This window comes from Triticum urartu, chromosome 7 (assembly GCF_003073215.2).
Source record: "Triticum urartu cultivar G1812 chromosome 7, Tu2.1, whole genome shotgun sequence".
In the NCBI taxonomy this organism is placed as follows: domain Eukaryota; kingdom Viridiplantae; phylum Streptophyta; class Magnoliopsida; order Poales; family Poaceae; genus Triticum; species Triticum urartu.
The window spans coordinates 317,818,470-317,830,266 of NC_053028.1; positions in this window are offsets into that span (position 1 = coordinate 317,818,470).

An 11,797-nucleotide genomic window follows, 5' to 3' on the forward strand; every position below is an offset into this window, starting at 1 on the left:
TAACCTTATCGGCTTCAGCTACATTGGCGGAACGTAGCTTGTGGGTGATGCTGTGAACCCAGTCATCCGCGTCGAGGGGCTCGACGGAATGATTAAACTTTGGTGGGTACAACTTGATAAAGTCATTGGTTGACACCAAGTCGTTTCGCTAATGACGTGCAGTGTTCTGCTCAATTCGCTCCAGCAAGCGGTTTGTCTCATGCTTGTTTCTTTCTGCCTCCAGCATAACTTCGGCCAGAGAAGGCAGGTGAGGCAGATTCTCACCCCTAGCTGCACTAACTTCCCCCTGCTCTGGGGCAGCAGGGTTGTTGCGGGTGTTGACCATCCTAGGAAAAACAAGACAATGGTTTAGACAAGGATGGCACAATCTTGGCAAGGAAGTGCAGAATGTAATGGATAACATGGAATGCTGAGATGTTCATTGCACGACATGGTAATATAGAAACTACCATATATATACCATTGGTCATACACACCGTACATAGTTTAGTACAAGCCCAGGCTAGAGTACAATTACGGTGAAAGATATTACATGTCATCGGAGGCATTCCAAGCTCCTATACATTATTTTTCTACACCTCCGGAGCATGATACACACCAAGTCGTATCCCACGGTCACGCGGGACTGTGGAGAATGCAACTATTACAGTACTAGTGAAACTACTACTAGCTCAGACGGTTCTGTAGTAATCCTCATAAAAGTCACCACCAAACCCTGGAAGCGGAACATGATCATCTGGGAACAGACGGTCCTGTGGAGCTTGCGGACCATAGGGACTCGGATGTGGCCTTGGTCCCACAAACGGTGGCAGACGGGGACCACGAGGAGGGGTGATGCCTCCTACATCACACCACTCCATACAATCTGGCAATCCAGACCGCACAGGGTACAGGTCCCTCAGGTCCATGTATCGTGCCTGCACAACAGGTGCAAAGCGAGTCAAAGTGGCCCAGTGATTAGCACGAGAGTGGAAAAGCTCCATACGCAAGGCTCGATTTTCGCGGTCCTTATCCTCGAGCATCTCGGCAGTGGTGCGGAGTAGTGACTCCTCATGTGTAGACTCATAGTACAAAGCCTGGTAATACCCCTGTGCTCCAGGGAGTGAGGCTGGCATGTAGTGGAAATCAGTGTTCTGAAGCAAGGCAGTCCTGGATCGAATGATAGTCATCATTGAGTAGGCTGCATCCTGCACAGATCCTCAATAGTGACCCCAAGTCCATAAGAGCAGTGAAGGGGTTCAGTGGCTCCAGGATAAGAGGGATATATCCTGACGGTACAAAGGTACTGGCTCTGGTTGAAGTCTCGGAACTGCTCCTCGATGGTATATTCCGGATACCATCGATAACCTGTATCGACCATCACTCGAACCAACATGGCCGTGTGACCGGGTACATCGAGGCACCGGGTCAGACGAACCACTTGGTTCTGAGAACGGGTGGCCATCTGAAAGCATAGAATAATGCAAAGGAATTAGAATTTTCTAGGAGAAATCGGACAGCATAACGGTTGTAAATGCTCAGAAAAATATTTGAGACATTCACAACAGTTTGCAAAACCACTCAACAACATCATATCAAGGTTCTGGTTCAACTGACAACATACTAAAAGTAGTATAAACTGTACTGAGGCTTGTAACAACAATCCTATAAGCTAGTACGGATTCGTAACACGTGAACCTGATAGAGAGAAGAGAGCCTATTCCTTAACCCACGTAGAATGAGAAGAGAATGACTCAGATCAGAGGGCATAAGGTAAAGGAGTAAAAGAGCCTTACGTTCCCTCCCACAATCAATTCCCTACATATAACTAAAGAATTTCAAGACTCGACATCGACCAGTTTGGCTCAACGAACCTACAGGCAGTCCGGCTCTGATTCCAACGCTATCAGGACCCCGAATCCAAGTCACATCGATCTAGCCGGTAACACCTCATATCACTTTGCGGCCTCACGCACGGTATCCCCATGGGTGTCGCCTTACCATGGCCCGGGACCGTTTACGCCTTTTGGCTCACGTATATGATAGTGTTGCCAGCATCCATATGACAGAGAACCCGGGCCGACATGGCTAGTCGTGAACCCAAAGCGGCACAGACCTATGGGGACAGGCATACATGAATCACATCGAGCATGTCGGTCAACAGCGTGTGAATCTGGGCTGTAGCACTGGGCTAACAGGACTCCGGGGAACCCGGGCTATAGCAGGCTAGGCAGGACTCCGGATGTCACCGCGTGACATTTCCCTGAAGGGACAGACATAGGAACGAAGTGAAAGATATGCCAGCCAGTCAAGTGTCCTGAGCAGTAGTGCTGGGCTAGCAAGACTCCGGTGAATCGGGCTGTAGCGGACTACTATGGCTCAAGGAGCACTAGACTACATTTCCGCATAAGAGAGGCTGCCAAGGATAAACAACTAGATTGTCGGATCCCACACATACCAAGCATTTCAATCATACACACAATATGCTCGATATGTGTAAATACAACATGGAATCACAACAAAACTCTACAACTCAAGTACTTTATTTAAAGGCTCCGGAGAGCCATACATAACATATTCATACAGGTAGGGGTCACAAGACCCGACACTCAAGTCATACAAGCATACAAGCACATGTGGAAGCAAATAAGTCTGGGTACAGACACTAGAAAGAAAGAAGGCTTGTCGAAGCCTGTCTATCTACATCGGGCCCTCCATGGCCAGAATCACCACCTGGGTGGCAAATTACTCATCGACGTGGAGGTCTATGTAAAACCCATCGAAGGGGGCGGTGTTGTCGTCTGAAAATAGTAATTAAAGCAACATGAGTACAAAGGTACTCAGCAAGTCTTACAACAGATCCTACTATACATGCTTATTCTCAAGAAGGTGGTGGAGTTATTGCAGCAAGCCAGCTTTGACTCTTGGCTAAGCTATCCTACGAGACACCACTGTAAAATAGTTTTCGCATACGAGTCCATTAATCACCAACACAATACTCCACCGGGGATCCTCCCTCGTCATCCTACGAGAGGGCCATCCTCGGTACTAACACTTATCTTGAGTCTTTTAGTAGTAACCATTAACTTGTCTATGAACTGTATAGGCAACCAAGTAGTCCTTTACCGCGGACGCGGCTATTCGAATAGATGATGTTAACCCTGCAGGGGTGTACTTCTTCATACACGCTCTCACCACTTATCGTCGTTTACACGACATGTACTCGGCAACCTTCAAGCGGAAGACCAACGAGGGTGTCGGCCACGGCCTACCTAAACACTCAAGTCTCTAGTCCAGGTTTATCGCCTATCCAGGTTCCATCCGCAGGGAGTCCGGCCGAGGTTTCCACATACGACCCCGAACGATGTGAACATGGTTCTTGAGACACCAAACGGGTGACTCAGTACACCGTGCCACGGTGTATCTACCGCATCATAGCCCACCCCTAGGGTCAGCGCTATGCACGGCCGCCAACACATAACCTACAAACACCAGAAACTAGTTGTAACTCCTGGACAGAGTACTAGAGTGGTTAAGAAGCCGAGAGGGTCAATTAAGGATCCCAATGCATGGTAGTAACCTATTCTTAAATCACACATACAGATCTCGGTTCTTAGGGACGGCCTCAATGAAACAACCCACCATGTACTCCTACATGGCCTCTCATCGATACCTTTACAAAAACATGCTCAACACATCCCTCACATTACCGACATAATCATTTCACTCTAGCCCATCACCCAGATGAACCAGTCCTGACAGAAATCTAAGCATAGCAGGCATAGCAAGGTAGGAAACACATACATGGCTCAATCAACTCCTACACATGCTAGTGGGTTTCATCTAGTTACTGTGGCAATGACAGGTCATGTAGAGGATAAGGGTTCAACTACCGTAGCACACAGCATTTTGAAACGTTGTTGTCTCAATGCAGTAAATGAGAGCAGAGGCGGGAACATGGGATTGTATCGATATGATCAATGGGGCTGCTTGCCTGATGGAGTAGTAGTAGGGTACTGCCCTTCAGTTGGATACTCGGAGATATCCTCGGAGGAAGAACCTACCACGAAAGACACCACAGAACACAATCATCACATGGCAATATGCAACAATATGATGCATGCTATGACATGGCAATATGAGGTGTCCTGCCTAATGCAATGTGAAACAAGTTGGTTTGGGTCCATTTGAATGAAAGATTCAAATGGAAGCTTATGTTCCTAAGCATTATAAGTGTATTAGCTTGTTTCACCTAAACAGCAAGGTTAAAGTGTTTTGTCATGCATGAAACCAATACAGATGGAAAGATTGAATTTTTTGATCAAATTTCATATATAAATCTTTGCATTTGGAGTTACTGATTAGAAGTTATGAATTTTTGAAGTTTGTAATATTTTCTGGAATTTCATGTATAAGAATAATTCCAATAATTGGGTTATTGTGTCAGCATTGCGTCAGGGTGACGTCAGTGGTCAACGGGGCCGGTCCAGGTCAAACCTGACCAATGGGACCCGCGTGTCAGTAGTTAATTAACTAACTAATTTTGATTAGTGCTAATCTAAGTTAATTAGCAGGGCGGTCCCACGTGTCATAGACTCAGGGGAAGTCAACCTGGGCCCACATGGGGTCAAACAGGGTCAAACTCGCCGTCGTTTAGCCACCGGCGAGGCCAGACGCGGTGGAGTGATGCGGGTTTCGTGCTCCGGTGACCAAAACAACGTTGGAGAGCATCTACGCGTAGCTGGGAGCAAGCCACATCGAGTGGTGGCAGTGGGTGGAGCAGGGGTGGCCGGAAACGTCGCCGGCGACGACCTTGACGGTCGCCGGAGTTTGGGCGAGGTCAAAACCGAGGCTACGGGGCATGGCGAGGCGCGTGGAGTGGTGCTACGAGCTCCTGCGAGTGCGGTGAGTGCGTTGGTCACAAATGTGTGGCCGGTGGGTGGCCAGAGTCACGTCGGCGACGAGCTCGGCGGCGGCGGGTGCTCGGGTGTGCGTGGTGCGGTGCACATGGTGCAGGGGGAAGTTAATGGAGAGGGGGAGGAGGTAGCTGGGCTCACGGCGATCACAACGAGGCAGACGGAGAGGTCAGGGACGAGCTGGTGTTGCGGTGAAGGCGAAGGGGATCTCCGGTGGCTGGAGTTGGGGAAGACGGGGTCGGGGCGACTCCAGAGCGGGCGAGCGCTCGGGGCTCGGCCTGCTCGACGTATTTGACGACAGCGGAGCTCGTGGACACGGTGGTGCGGCGCGAGGACGACGGAGGGCGCGGCTACGTTGACGGTGCGGCAGCAGGGGCGTCGGCCATGGTGGGAGAGGGCGAGGGAGAGAGGCAGGGGGAGAATGAGTGTGTCCAGGCGGTCAGGACGACGATGTGGGGCTCGCCCAAGGTCCCACGGGCGCGAGCGGCAAGCAGGTGGCGCGGTGGCGAGCTCTCGCGCACCGGCGTCACCTCCCTGCCTGCCTGGCGGAGATGAAGCAGCTGGCTGGCACGGGCCAGCATAGTGCTGGGCCGCCAGGTGGGCCGGCTGATGGCTTGCCAGGTTAGTTTCCTTTCTCTCTCTTTTTCTGTTTTCTATTTATTCTGTTTTGTGTTTTGAAATAGTAAAAATACTATTTCATTTAGGAAAACCATGAAAATATTCAGAGGAACATTTGAAAATATCCTCAACAGCCTAAAATTACTTTCAGGATTATTTGGGCATTTTAAAATATTTATAGGATTTAAATTGCCCAAATGCAATTCGTAATGAGTTAATCCCATGACCTTATGATGTCCTAGAAAAGTGTGCACCATTTTTGTCAAAGGTTTTAACCCAAAACAAAAAGGGTGGACTTTTTAGAAGGGCATTTCAGGTTCATTGAAAAAGTTTTTAGTAAACCCTAGTTGTTCCAGGGGGGTGCTGGGGGTTCTGTCATCCCCATTTCAGTTTTCTGGGAAAATAAACATGATACAACACTCTAATGCATGAACTAGCTAGGGTATGACAAGGATAGCAGTAGGGAGAGTTGTAGACGAGCAGCAGCAGGGGTGCGGGGAAGAAGGAGCAGCAGACAGGGATTCAGAGAAGCGGGGAAGAAGGGAAGAAGAAGCAGCGGCTGTGTGTCTGGCCGGGCACGCGGGCTGGAGGGAGAGGTCGCGCGAGGTGGGCACTGGTGGCTGGCGCTGTGATGTATGGATGATGGTGTGGGTGGTGGATGGCGCGGGTGATAGTGGAGCAGCGAGGTCGCGGAGGCGCGCCGCCACGATGACCTGGCCGCGGCGGCGGCTAGAGGTGGGAGAAGAAGTGGTGAGGGGGAGAGAGATGGAGATGCCAAGCTCGAAGGGGAATGGAAGCGATCTAGGGATTTTGATCCCCTCCCTGATCTGCAAACTTTACACATTATGCCTCCTCCTTCTCTTCTTTCTTCACAAGAAGGTCCTCCCACTTCTTTAGCTAGCCCCCTGGTTACTTCTTTTCATCTCACACAAGTCTCTTCTTCCTTCTCTTCTTTTCTTCACTTTTCTCGATAGCCACATAGTACAAATCTTGATGATTATAGTGCCTTTGCGCACTTTTCTGTAAAAGAAACAAGTCACAAGTAAATGATCCCTTTATATGATTTCCGTTCAAATATGCAGTAGTTCATAACAATAATTGATGGTCAGATCACAATATATGGTATATTTGTGTGCCAAATTATGAATAGGAAATGTGCTTATCAGACATACACCGACAAAAAAGAAGCATATCCCATGTAATAAGGGAAAGATAGCAGCATGGTGGTTTATCAAAAATGGTTTGAGGACGAGATTGCAAGATGGAAAGTACGCCGGCCGAGATACGTTTTAAGCAAACAACTAAAGAAGACCCACATGCAGCAACGTGGGAAGATGGGCAGTGGAGCAAGGCTGGAGGAAGTTGTACCTGAGGGTCATCGGGGTGTTACTAGGAGGGCGTCGGCGGCCGGGATCTGCCCATACTGTGGCAGCGAGCAAGTGGCGAAGGCCCTACCATGCCGGAGCTTGGTCAGAGAGAACGGCGGGTATCGCAGATCGGGACGTGTGCCTGAACGCCGTCGAACGGAGAACACATCCTCCCTTTCCGCCAGCGGATGGGATGCGGACGGATCACTGACCAACGGTGAGAGAGAGAGGCCACCGCCGCCTTGTGTGAGATGGTGTGACGAGAGACAAACCCCGGCAGGCAGGCTCCGTTGTATATAGTGGAGCGGCTTTTTCCATTTTCCCCACCGCAATCATTTTATACTCTGTACTACGCGCCATTGAGGAGGAATATATAACTTTATTTAATACAAATGCGCCAAGTTGAACTTTGTTCTGTCTAGGCGTGGTACCTAACCCTCCTTCTAGTAAACAACCGCTACACGCGTCAAATTATCACGTGGGCTGCCTTTTCGTACAGAAACGAACTCCACTGTGTACCTGCGCGGGTGTGGCCGGGAACGAGACGTGAGTACGTGCATCCTGTGTGCACCTCTTCTTTAGGTGCAGGTACGTACGTGGGTGGGTGTGAGAGAGATGGTTTGTGCGAAACCGAGGCAATGTGTCGATGATATCTCAAACAAAAAACGTAACATATGCAATGTGTGTGAAACAGAGTCATGGATATATCATATATAGAGGGAGCGATCCATGAGAAGAGAGTGGAGGGATCTTCGGCGTGAGATATCGATAGAATCAAAACAGGGATGAAGTGTGTGGTTGCGCGATCGATAAAGAGTGCCATCAAATTTGTGTTTGCCCACGTCAAAGATACAGGGCGGCTGGCCTACTGGAATTTGAGAGGGCAGAGGTGCAGTTTTTCTCTGTGGCATGGATACCTACCTACAACGTTCGACTATCGGTGGGGGGGAGGGGGTAGAGACCTAACTATAAACAGGTAGATCGACTAGTATATGTGTGGAGAAGGAGAGAGGCCTAGCTATGTATAGAGGGAGATCGATTGCATCCATGGATATGTGTAGCAGAGGAATAAGGTTGGGAGAAAGACAAAAATAGAGTGTTTGAGGGTTGGCGGTGGAGTGGCGTCTCACAAATGGTGGGAGAGGCCTACTAGACAAACGGAGGGTACGAGTGCAATATCAATAAGAGAGGGCGGGGATGTATGTCTATCTATGCACGTGCGTGTGAGAGACGGGTCAGGAGGTATGCAAGGATTATGAGGGGATACGATATGATTGTGGCAAGCATACGTAACTACATAGGAAGATCGACGGTCATGTGTTCGAGAAAGGGAGAGACATAACTAGTGAGGTAAGTCTATCGGTGCGTGGGGAAAAGAATTATAGTCTACCTAGCTAGCTATATGTAGGGAGATCAGTACGTATACATGCATGCATGTGTTAGAAGCAAATAAGGTCTGGATAGACAGACAGGGGGAAAGGGCTGCGGCTAGGAGGTGGTGCAAGAGGCCTACTATGTCTAGGGGAGGAGTGTGCGACTATGAGATCGATGAAAAGAGGGGCATTTTTGTGCACCTGCGTGGAACCATATTGGACATAGGGGGCATGGATGGTGAGAAGAGAAGAGGGGAAGTATGTGTTTGTGGTAGGCACACTTGGCTAGAGTGGTATATCGACCTGTGTGTGCCGGAAAGGAGTCGGGGGGCCTACACACACCGCAGGTGAACGACCTAAAGAGAAATAATGAACGTGCACGATGGGGGGACGCTGAGGGAGAGTGAGAGGGGGCGGGCGTGTGCATGCACGATAGAAAATTAGCGCTAGCTAGCTACAAAGAGAAGAGGATCTCCAAGGTGTTAAAGACGAACATAGATCATAATTCATTATAAAAAAAGTGGATACGGATACTTGAAGAAGATATCATAATGTAGAACATTGATTATAATTTGGGCTAATGTGTGGCTTTTGCAGCTCAGGGCTAAATACTTGTCATAATGTAGGGGGCGGGGCACTAGACTTTGTGTGATAAACACGGTGTATGTATGGAACATGGTTTAGATTATGAATATATAGTTAGTACATCAAATGTACTATTATTTGGAATCAACATCAAGTGTATTCAAAAGATTGAATTCGAGTTCATATAGTACACATAGTTCATATCTATCTCTATAGTAATCATGTAGTGTGTTGTTAAGGTAATACACGAATGATGGTTGAAGTTGGCAACAATCATGATTGTAGATTCTTATTGAAATAGAGAAACGAATTCAAATTCAGTTCGAATTGCAGCGGTAGTATAGACATTCGGAATGCACTAAAATGTTGGCATGAGTAGGTTACACGCATTATACAACCAGCGAAAAAAATTAATTGGACATAACATGGATCCATACTCCCTCTTCCATCTATAGAGGGCCTAATGCATTTTTTAAGACCGCCTTTGACTATTGACAAGATTAATAGTACATGACATGCACAATGTGAAAATTATATCATTGAAAGCTCCTTTCACACACGAATTTAACAGTGTGCTTTGTGTAAGTTGCATGTCATATATTATTGCTCTAATATTTGGTTGGTCAAATTTAGCCTTGAAAAACGCATTAGGCCCTATATAGATGGAAGGAGGGAGTAGCTTTGAATAGCATTTGTATAGTAAAACGGGACAAGACTCTCTCTTTGTGTGGTGTGAATAGTTTTTATTTTTTCATTTTTTTCGTTCAGGGGAGTGCGAATTGATTTGGTAGGTACAAGTACAATATTACACATTAGGCTTGTCCCTAAAATTCAACCCGCGCCTTGTTATATCCCGAAAATTCAGATATCATGCTCCCAAAACTGGCGCCTTCACAACCCGCGCCTTGCTATCCTGAAATTACAACGCGTGCGAAAACTCCCTCCAGCTGCCAAATCCCGACACGCGAAATCCCCCTTCTAACCCGGAGCCGAAAGGGCCGCTAGTTCAAATCGGTGGGGGTACTTTTGTAACACACCCTACATTTTGAACAAGTGCGTCCCTAAGTCATGGTTCCCCCTCCCATCGCCTCCTTTTCGCCATTCGAGATCTGGCCGCCATAACCTCTCCGCTCTGGCCACGAAACCCCACCCTCCTTCGCCCGCCACCTCACCGCTGCCCAGCCGGAGCCTCTTCCCCGACGACGTCGTCCACCGCAACAACTCGATGTCCCTCATCTGCCTCACCGGATGAGGATCCATCGTCCATCCTGCCGTCCCGCCGGTTCAGCCGCCCCGTCCTCCACCTCCAAGGAGCTGCTCCGACGATCGCATCGTCTATCGCGGCTGCTCCATCCCCACAGCGTCGCCTTAACCTGCTCCACCGGAACCGTAGTATCCTCACCGACTCCTCGGACGAAGCCGAGGCCTACTCGGCACCACCAAAGAGGTTGTACACTCATCCCATTGCACCTTCTCCTTAACTCGACCTCCCGGTGCCGACGGTGCTCCATCTCGCACCCCATGGAGCGGCTACCTCGAAGCCGGTGTCATGGGCGACATCTCCACTGCTGCTGCTCCGGCTGTCGCTCGGTCGCTCGCGCTACTGCTGCTCCGGCTCTCGCTCACTCGCTCGCGCTGTTGCTACTGCCCGGGCTCTCGCTCGCTCGTTTGCGCTGCTGCTGCTACTTCGGCTCTCGCTCGCTCGCGTTGCTGTTGCTGCTGCTCCGGCTTCGGCTCTCGCTCGCTCACTCGCACTGCTGCTCTCCCCCTTGCTCGTGCTGCTGCTCTACTCCGATTTAGCTACACTTCAGTCGACTAAATCAACTTTTGGGTCACTCAATTTTCAGGGGGTGGTGGGTCTCGTCGGAGTTAAGGAAGAACCACCCGCAGCGAGGAGGGGGGCCCACCGGAGAGGTACCCCACTATCTATATTAGGGTTTTGGGTGGGGTGCTGCTCGCCGGCGGTGGGGGCGTGGTGGTGGGGCGGTAGCATGGGGATCATCGGAGAAAAAGCTTGGCACGGGGGAGGGGGCTAGAGGGCTGGCCGGGGCGGCGGCGGACCGACGGTGGGGAGTTGTTTCGGGGCGGCGAGGCGGCGGCGGACCGGCGGTGGGTAGTTGTTTCGGGGCGGTGAGGCGGCGCGGGTCCGGTCGGTGGTGGCTGGCGGCTCAGGGGGTGCAGGTTGAAGATGAACTGCAGGACCTTCCTAAACTATCCCATGTGAAGTGCCTCTCTGCTGCCATTGCGTTCAGTTTCGACAGTAACATTCAGACTCCAAAGTAAATTTCAGTTTTGACAGTTAAGTTCCGAGTCAACAGCTTTTACCTCATCTGTTGTAGTCAGGTGTTTTTTGGTGATGTAAATTTTACATCTATCACTTTTTGGTAATGCATTTTACATCATCTATTGGAGATGCTATTAGAATCCCACTTGAGATTAACGATGTCTATCTTGTGCTGCTTCAGCCTTGATGTCTTACGGCTAACTAGAGCTGCTCCAACAACGGAACGATCCATCACAACAGAGTAGTGCCCTGGACGCCGTCTACAGATTCCTCAGATCTTCCTCCACACCTCCGACAGCCACCTCTGCCTCAACTTCTTCAGCGACCAACCCAATGATGCTGAGGTTGACACGGCTACGGCAAAGAGGTTGTACACTAGTCGCATCACTTATTACTCTACATTCATGTCGATCCATTAGGGCTATTGTGGTTCTACGAAAAAACATAGCAATAGGAAATTTTCCTATGGCACTCTACTATTCAATTATTCATGCATTTTGTTGAAAGGAATGGAGCAAAACATCCACCTGGACCTACTTTTTAAAATCCTATGCATGAAAACAAGACCAAGTGCATTAGTGGCAGAATAACATTCTAATTGTACACGCTTTCATATGGTTTCACTTTATTTTGACCATGTTTCTTTGCATTCCTCTGCTCCTCCTTTTCCTGTGA